The sequence below is a fragment of the Propithecus coquereli genome, unplaced genomic scaffold (genome assembly GCF_000956105.1).
Source record: "Propithecus coquereli isolate 6110/MARCELLA unplaced genomic scaffold, Pcoq_1.0 Scaffold206, whole genome shotgun sequence".
Lineage (NCBI taxonomy): Eukaryota > Metazoa > Chordata > Mammalia > Primates > Indriidae > Propithecus > Propithecus coquereli.
In genome coordinates, this window is record NW_012145634.1 from 2,596,348 (window position 1) to 2,605,542 (window position 9,195).

General features: G+C 37.8%; 1 protein-coding gene across 1 annotated transcript in view; it reads left to right on the plus strand.

Annotated features, from left to right (window-relative positions):
* TTC28 (tetratricopeptide repeat domain 28) overlaps nucleotides 1-9,195 on the plus strand; it is a 690,486-nt gene that overhangs the window by 600,166 nt on the left and 81,125 nt on the right. The gene's annotated exons all lie outside the window — the stretch shown is intronic.

Consider the following 9,195-nt stretch of genomic DNA (forward strand, 5'->3'; position numbering starts at 1 on the left):
AGTCAGCACTGAAATAGGACTTGCTAACAGCCAAGTTAGTGTCAGAGCCAGAATCAAAACAATCTAGATCTCACCCAGACTTCCAGGACAGTACTTTTTCTGTTTTTAATTACCAAAATTAATATCATATTTTTAGAAAATAGCCAAAACACGTAAGAATGTCATTGTAGCTTGTGTTTTTATGACGTATGAATAGCCTTTAGCCACACGCACACACTATTGTCACATTTCTCCTCTGACTACTGTGCATCCTGGAGTATCACTGTCAGAACAGAATAATAGACAAGCGTTTGGCAATTATAGGGGGTTGACAGTATGGCGACCCCCAAGGACTTGGAAATAAGGCTGCGCTTTGAGATTTAAATTATAAATGACCATAAAGTAAGTTAGGCCAGAGACATACAAATCTGCTTCAGCAGACATAAAGACTTAGGCCAGTGTGATTGGACTGCAACCTAACCAAGGGCATTGCATATCCAAACCAAGAGTTAGAGGGGAATGGTTGGCCAGCAGTAGAAACACAAATAAGAGACAGTAAGCAGGGCAGACTCTGACAGTGTCCATTTCCGACACTATCAACGGCAGAGAGAATCTTGGCTTGGGGACTCAAAGTCCCATCGGCAAGTCTGATACCATGGTGGACGTGCAGTCACCGTGCTCTCTTCTCCCTCCTGCCATCCCTCCTTTCTCGAATATTTGAGTTCTTACTCTGTGTGAGGTACTACGCTAGAGATTGGGGATCGTGGTGAATAGGGCAGGCATAGCCCTGCTTTCACGGAACTGAGAGCAAGCTCTGGAGTGCAGACTTCCAAGTTTGAAAACTTCAGTAATGTTGCTAACATGCCCAAAGAGGCTTCCCTCTTGGGAGCAAACTTGCATTAACCAAGCTCAAAGAGAATTGTACAAGCCAGAATACCAGTTATTGTGTACGTTCTCTGCCTGCAAGTAGATTCACATGAGAAACCAAATGATAATCAGAAAGGTTGACAAGAAGCAGAGGACTGAACACAGGGAGGCAGGAGGACCACCTGAGAGGTCTCCTCCACCAAGGGGTACTGAAAGCCTTTGTGCATACTCCCTGGGGTAGCCTTTAGCAGTTTATTTCTCGTCATCCTTCTGAGCTCAGCTCAGCTATCACCTCCTCAAAGAAACCTTTACAACTCTCAGAAGAGGTTTTCCTACCCCTCTACCCCCACATTCTCATTATACTTTGTGTTTTCACTTAAGCACATACTGCAATTTTAATTAAAAGATTTTATATACTACACTGTTGACTACTTTTCAGTTCTGTGAGAGCAGGGCCTATATCCGCCCTGTTCACCACGATCCCCAGTCTCTAGTGTAGTACCCTGTACACAGTAAGAACTCAAATACTTACGGAAGGAGGGATGGCCGGAGGGAGAAGAGAGCACGGTGACTGCATGTCCACCATGGGATCAGCCTTGCCGATGGGACTTTGAGTCCCTAAGCCAAGATTCTCTCTCCTTTTGATATAGTGTCAGAAATGGACACTGCCAAAGTCTTTCCTGCTTACTCTCCCTATTTTGTGTTTCTACTGCTGGCAAACCAAGATCATGAAGGTACTGGGTGTACGGCACCTGCTGTTTGAAACCTCTGAACACACAGAAGTGGTTTCTATGTGCCTCTCCCTTATGGTAATGTGGGGGCCACACTCTCATCATCTCAGTTTAAACCAATCATTCATAGGGCCCAGCCCTTGTGAAAATCCACCCAATCCTAGTTTTTAGGTATCTAGATTAAAATTCACCATAAGAAGGAAGAGGATTACCCTTGACTTACTCTTCCCAGCTCTCCTCCTCATTGGGCACCATGGTTTAACTCCAAACACTTGTGCCTAAGCACTTCTTTTATATGAAACTGGAGGTGGAATAATTCTGTTGCCAGGTGCCTTTTTAATTGAAAAATGTATTTTAGGTTATAGTTCATCTCTTCATCGATGACAGGGGGAGAGGATGATGGACTGTAACCTGCTTGTGTTCCCCATGTTATTCTTTTCCCCTCTGCCCTGTAGAGAAAGCTAACAAGTTATGATGAGTCCTTAAGATCTCTAGCAGGTTGTGTGGCTTGATGCTCAGCATCACTCTGTTGGGCTGCCCTCACTAGCTTAGATCCTTTTCTGTTGCTTCGGAGTAATCTCGTTAGAATTTTTTTCATATTTTGTGAGCTTAAACTCATGTTTTAGATTATGATATTAAAATTGAATACTTTATTGGTGTGGTTTGAATTTACTAGTATGGAGTTTTGTGAGACTCTGGTTTGTGCCTCATAGTTTCATGAAAACAGTGAGAAAATGTCAATGATAGATTATTTTTAATCTGTAAAATTAATACTTTTTTAAACCACAATGCTCCGTGATGGTAAGAATACAGTGAGTGGGCAGGCTCATATCCTAGGGATACACATTGTTTTAGCCTTTCTAAGAACAATTTGCAAATAGTATAAAAATTTTTAACAGGTTCTTGCCCTTTGATCCCAAAATTCTCCATTTTAGAAATGGAGCAAAGATCTACACATAGGAATATTTGTCACAGGCCTATATATTATTTTTTAAAAATGGAAAACAACCTAAATATCTAACAATAATTGAATGTCCCAAGGGGTTTTAAATAAATTGCAATCGAAGACTGCCCTTTTAATGGGGTAGATGTTCCTTTGTTGTAAAGGAATATTAAACCCTGATAAGCTGTAACTGTTATTCTTTTTCCTTTTGGTGCCTTTCTATATTTCTAAATATTCTATATAACACATGTTGGCAAGAATATGGAGAAATTGGAACCCTTGTGCATTATTGGTGGGGATGTAAAATAATGCAGCTACTATGGAAGCAGATGGTGGGATTTTAGATGCTTATTGTTTTATTCTTTATACTTTTCCTTATTTTTTAGTTTTTTTTTTTTTTACAATGGGTATATATTATTTTTAAAATCAGAAATTAATAGCCATGAATAAATGACTCTACCATTTAAAAGGAAAAAAAGAAACTTTTCTGTAATTTCACTTTACAGAGAATAAAACCCAAATTTCAGAGCCTGGCACCATGATCTGGCTCTAGGAAGGTATTCTGGATTTATTATCTATTCTAATCTCTTGGTGAACACCGTGTTTCAGTCACTACTCCTTCCTCTGTGCTAAGAGTACACCTTTCTAACTTCTTTCTCTCTGCTCTAGCTCAGGCATCTCTGAGCTCTGGATCTGTATGCTGCCACTAAATGTCTCTGTCTGGATATCTTATAAGCATCTCTAGTCTAAAATATCTAAAGCCTAACTCTTGAGTTTCCCCATTTCTACCTTAATCTTTATCCTGATTCCTGCACCATCTTGTAGCTAGTGGCTTAAGACAAAAACATTAATTGTCACCCATTATTCTCTCTTTTCCTCATCCTAACGCATAAGTAAATCTTGCAGATTCTCCCCATAAAATACATTTTGAACAACCTACCAAGACTGAATCATGAAGAAATAAAACATCCAAACAGATCTATAACTAATAAGGAGATTGATCAGTAATCAAAAACCTCCCAATTAAAAAAAAATCCAGGACCAGATGGTTTCACTGGAGAATTCTACCAAACATTTAAAGAAGAATGAACACCAATCCTCCAATTCTTCCAAAAAATTGAAGAGGAGGGAACATTCCTAATTCATTCTATGAGGCCAGAATTACTCTGATACCAAAATCAGACAAAGATACTACAAGAAAAATACTACAGACCAATATCCCTGATAAATATTGAAGCAAAAATGTTCAAACAAATACTAACAAACCAAATTCAACAACACATTATAAGGATTCTACACCATGACCAAGTGAGATTTATTCTTAGGCAAGGATGGTTCAGCTATGAAAATCAATCAATGTAATATACCACATTAACAGAATGAAGAGCAAATCACATGATCATCTCAATTGATGCAGAAGATGCATTCAATGAAATTCAGTGCCCTTTTATGATAAAGACATACAACAAGCTAGCAATAGAAGGAAATTACCTCAATATAATAAAAGCCATATATGAAAAGCCCACAGCTAACATCATACTAACTGGCAAAAAACTGAAAGTGTTCCCTGATCAGGAATAAGGTAAGGATGCCTTCTTTTGCCACTTCTATTCAACACAGTACTGGAAGTCCTAGCCAGGGCAGCTAGACAAGAAAAGGAAATAAAAGGTGTACATATTGGAAAGGAAGAAGTAAAACTATCTCTATTCACAGATGACATGATCTTATGTGTAGAAAACCCAAAGATTACACCAAAAAACTGTTAGAGCTAATAAATTCAGCAGTGTTGCAGGATACAAAATCAGTTGTGTTTCTATACACTAACGAGGAACAATCTTAGGAGGAAATTAAGAAAATAATCTCATTAACAATAGCATCAAAAAGGATAAAATACATAGGAATAAACTTAACCAAGGAGGTGAAAGATCTATATCCTAAAAACTATAAAACTTTGCTGAAAAGAATTAAAGATTCAAATAAATGAAAGACATCCTATGTTCATGGATTAGAAGAGTTTATGTTGTTAAAATGTCCATACTTCCCAAAGTTATTTACAGATTCAATGTAATTCCTATCAAAATCCTAGTGGCATTTTTTTTGCATAAATAGAAAAAAATTCTAAAATTCATATAGAATCTCAAAGGACTCCACATAGCAAAAACAATATTAAGGAAGAAAACCAAAAAGCTGGAAGTTTTACACTTCCTGATTTCAAAACATTATTATAAAACTACAGTAATCAAAATAGTATGATACTGGTATAAAGACAGACATACAAACCACTGGAATAGAATAAAGAGCCCAGAAATAAACCGTTCTGTGTATGATAAAGTGATGTTCAGCAAGAGTGCAAAGACTATATGCAATGAGGAAAGGATGGCCTCTTCAACAAATGATGTTAGGAAAACTGGATATCCACATGCAAAAAGAATGAAGTTGGACCCTCACCTTATACCATATACAAAATTAATTCAAAATGGATTAAAGACCTAAACATAAGACCTGAAATTATAAAAATCCTAGAAGAAAACACAGGGGAAAAGCTTTACAATATTGGATTACCAGTGATTTTTTAGTTATGATACCAAAAGTATAGACAACAAAACAAAAAAATAGACAAAGAGGACTATATCAAACCTTAAAACTTCTGCATAGCAAAGGAAATGATCAACATGGTGAAAAAGCAACCCATGGAATGGAAGAAAATATTTACAAACCATGTATCCGATAAGGGGTTAATATCCAGAATACATAATATAAAGAACTCTTACAACTCAACAACAGTGAAAAAAACCAAGTAATACAGTTTAAAAATGAGTAAGGGACTTGAATAGACATTTCTCCAAAGAGATATACAAATGACCAACATGCATATGAAAAAAATGCTCGATATCAGTAATCATCAGTGTAATGCAAATCAAAACCACGATGAAATACCTTTTCCCCCATTAGGATAGTCATGCTCAAAAAAAAAAAAACCAGAAAATAACACATGTTGGCAAGAATATGGAGAAATTGGAACCCTTGTGCATTATTGGTGGGGATGTAAAATAATGCAGCTACTATGGAAATCAGTATGGAATTTCCTCAAAAAATTAAAAATAGACAAATCAAAACCACAATAAGATATCCCCTAACTCCAGTGAGAATGGCTTTTATCAAAAAGTCCCAAAGCAACAGATGCTGGTGTGGATGCAGAGAGAAAGGAACACTTAAACACTGTTGGTGGGACTGCAGACTAGTATAACCTCTATGGAAAGTAGTGTGGAGATACCTCAAAGAACTAAAAGTAGACTCACCATCTGATCCAGCAATCCCACTACTGGGTATTTACCCAAATAAAAAAAATACATTTTATAAAAAAGACACTTGCACTCGAATGTTTATAGCAGCACAATTCACAATCGTAAAGATGTGGAAACAACTCAAGTGCCCATCAGTACATGAATGCATCAATAAATTGTGGTATATGTACACCATGGAGTATTACTCAGCCATAAAAAAACTAGTGAACTAATACCTTTTATAACAACCTGGATGAAACTGGAGAGCATTGTTTTAAGTGAAGTATCACAGGAATGGAAGAACAAAAACCACATGTACTCATTACTAAATTGAAACTTATAGATCAGCACTCATGTGCACATATGGTAGTAAAATTCAATGGAAATTAGGTGGAGGGGGGAGAAGGGGATGGGTAAATTCACACCTAACGGGTTCAATGTACGCTATATGGATGATGAACACACTTATAACTTTGACTCAGATTGTACAAAAGCAATTCATGTAACCAAAATGTTTATGCCCCCATAATATTCTGAAATAAAAATAATTAAAAACAGAATTACTATATGATCCAGCAATCTCATTTCTGGTTATATAGCCAAAAGAATTGAAAATAGGATCTCAAAAAGATATTTTCACACCCATGTTCATTGTAGCATTATTCACAATAGCCAAGGGGTGGAAGCAACCTAACTGTCCTATAGGTGAGTAAAGAAAATGTGGTATATACATATAGTGAACTACGAGTGAGTCTTAATAAAGAAGAAAATCCGGTCATATGCTACAACCTGGATGAACTTCGAGGTCATAATGCTAAGTGAAATAAGCCAGACATGAAAAGACAAATACTACATGATTCCATTTATATTAATATGAGGTATCTCAAAGTAACCAAACTCTTAGAAACAGAAAGTGGAATGGTGTCATCAGGGGTAGGTAGGGGGAGAAAGGGGAGTTGTTCAATATGAAAAAAGTCCAAAGATCATATGCACAAGGTGCATATAGTTAACACTACCATACAGTTAAAAATAGTTAAGATAGTAAATTTTATGTTACAGTTTTTTTTGCCAAAATAAAAAGTATTTTAAAAAGATGTATTTAATCCATCCACGCTGTCTCCACAGCTACAAGCACAGTCCAGAACACTGTCATCTCTATCCTGAACCGTTGTTACCACTTCCTGTCTAACCTCCTCGCTCCCTCTCCCTATCCTGGCTTTCCAATCCCCTTCAGCCAGAGTGGTCTTTCAGAGATACGTTGGGACTCTGTTTTCTTCTCTCCCACCCATCACAAAGCTTCCCAAACACCCTTAAATCACTTCAAAGTTTCTGATAGCCTTTGAACTGCAGCTCACATTCCTTATATTGACCCTTATCGCCATGTGATCTAGCCTCTCCCTTCAGCAGCACCTCTAGTCCCTCTTTAGCTTGGCATCTCCATTTTGCCCCCTCACCTCCTTTCACCTCCTGGGGTACACCAAGGGCTTTCCTACCTCAGGGTTCTACACAGGCCATTCTTTCTCTATAAAATTCTGCCCACTGTTCTTGGTGTGGCTGGTTCTTTTCATCCTTCGAATTCCTGATTAAATGGTAACTTCTCAGAAAAGTCTTTCAGAAGCTCCATCATCAGTTTCATTCACCTGTCTGTATATCCACTCCCAAGGGCAGCCCTGAAACATAGTAGATGCTTAATCAATGCTTGAGTGAATGACCGACTGACTTTCTGAATGAATGAAGTGCTTCTCCCTTCTGCTCAAATTTGCTCTTCGTCTTTTTCTGTAGATAGTCTAATCATCCTTTAGATCTCTGCTCAAATCTCGCTCACCTTCTATCAGAACTACCCCAATCCTTATCAGTCCAAACCAGGTATTTACTCTAAATACAGCGCTTATTTTGTTCTTTCTAATTTTATAATTACGTAGTTTGTGACACTCTGGAGAGTAGGTGCTATCCTCCTCTCTGAATTCTCACTAACACAGTGCCTGACCCATGGTTAGATGTCAGTAAGTTTGAAATTTAGTTGCCAGAAGATGTCCCGTGAGCAGACTCTCTGTTCATGCTGGGCTGGGTTACTGATTCTTTTTCTCTAGTGTTTGTAAAATATACTGTGCCCCTAAAAATCGAATCTATGCCTTGGAGGACACCTTTATTCAATTAACCGCAGCTTAGGCATGGTATCCTTGTTATTCCGCAGACTGTTTTTGCTCTCCGTAATGATATCTTGCTGCTGAAAGGAAGTAAAATGCTGCAGAGGAGTTTCTGAAAATGGATTTAAAAATAAAAGAAGTGCTTTTATTAAGTGTTTACTAAGAACTTCCAGTCCCTTCCTCCGAAATCAAAAAAGGCATATATTGAAACCACTGTATAGAACATGAACCTCCCATAAGGGAGATGTTATGAATTTCAAAACACATCTTCAGTCTTAAGCTGATATTTAACCAGCATCTTGCAGTGTGTAAGTTGTTCCCTGGGTACCGGGAACAGTGCAGTGGCACTTTGGGGACTCAGACTGGTTAGAACACTGACAGGGCTGTGCTCAATAGTAGGTCAGGTCTGGAAGGAGTGCTCCCAAGGGGTTTTAAATAAATTGCAATCGAAGACTGCCCTTTTAATGGGGTAGATGTTCCTTTGTTGTAAAGGAATATTAAACCCTGATAAGCTGTAACTGTTATTCTTTTTCCTTTTGGTGCCTTTCTATATTTCTAAATATTCTATAGCAAAAGCTATTTTTGTAATCAAATGCATTTTCTTATTTCAAAACACTGATTATATTACACTCATTCATAAATGCCAATGACACTAGTTGGTTATACAGTGATAACAAGCAGCAGATATTAACAAGTCCAACAATACCAGGTGTTGGAGGGTCCACACTGGGCTCCACAAGCTGTCTTATATTATATATGGCTGATGGGAAAGTAAATTGCTATAACCATATCAGAAGAAATTTGGCTTTACCTTCTAAAATTGCATATTCATGTGGTCTTTACACCTGAGGTGTAATATCTAAGAAGTGGTCTTTTGTATAAACAAGAATGTTCGAAGCTGCACTGTAAACAATAGCAAAATCCTGGAAACAACCTACGTACCCTCAGTGAGAGAGTGGATGAGTCAATGGAGGTATAGTTCCCAAATGGGATATTAGCCAGCTTTCAAAAGCAAAGGAGCCATAGTGAACCCAAAGATATGACTCTTAGAAATATAATAGTAAGGGAAAAACGTAGGTACCAAAACATTATCTGTAGCATGACATCCTTTTAATTGAGTTAAAGACAAAAATAAAAACATGCTTTTGGGCTGGGCGCGGTGGCTCACGCCTGTAATCCTAGCACTCTGGGAGGCCGAGGCAGGCGGATTGTTTGAGCTCAGGAGTTTGAGACCAGCCTGAGCA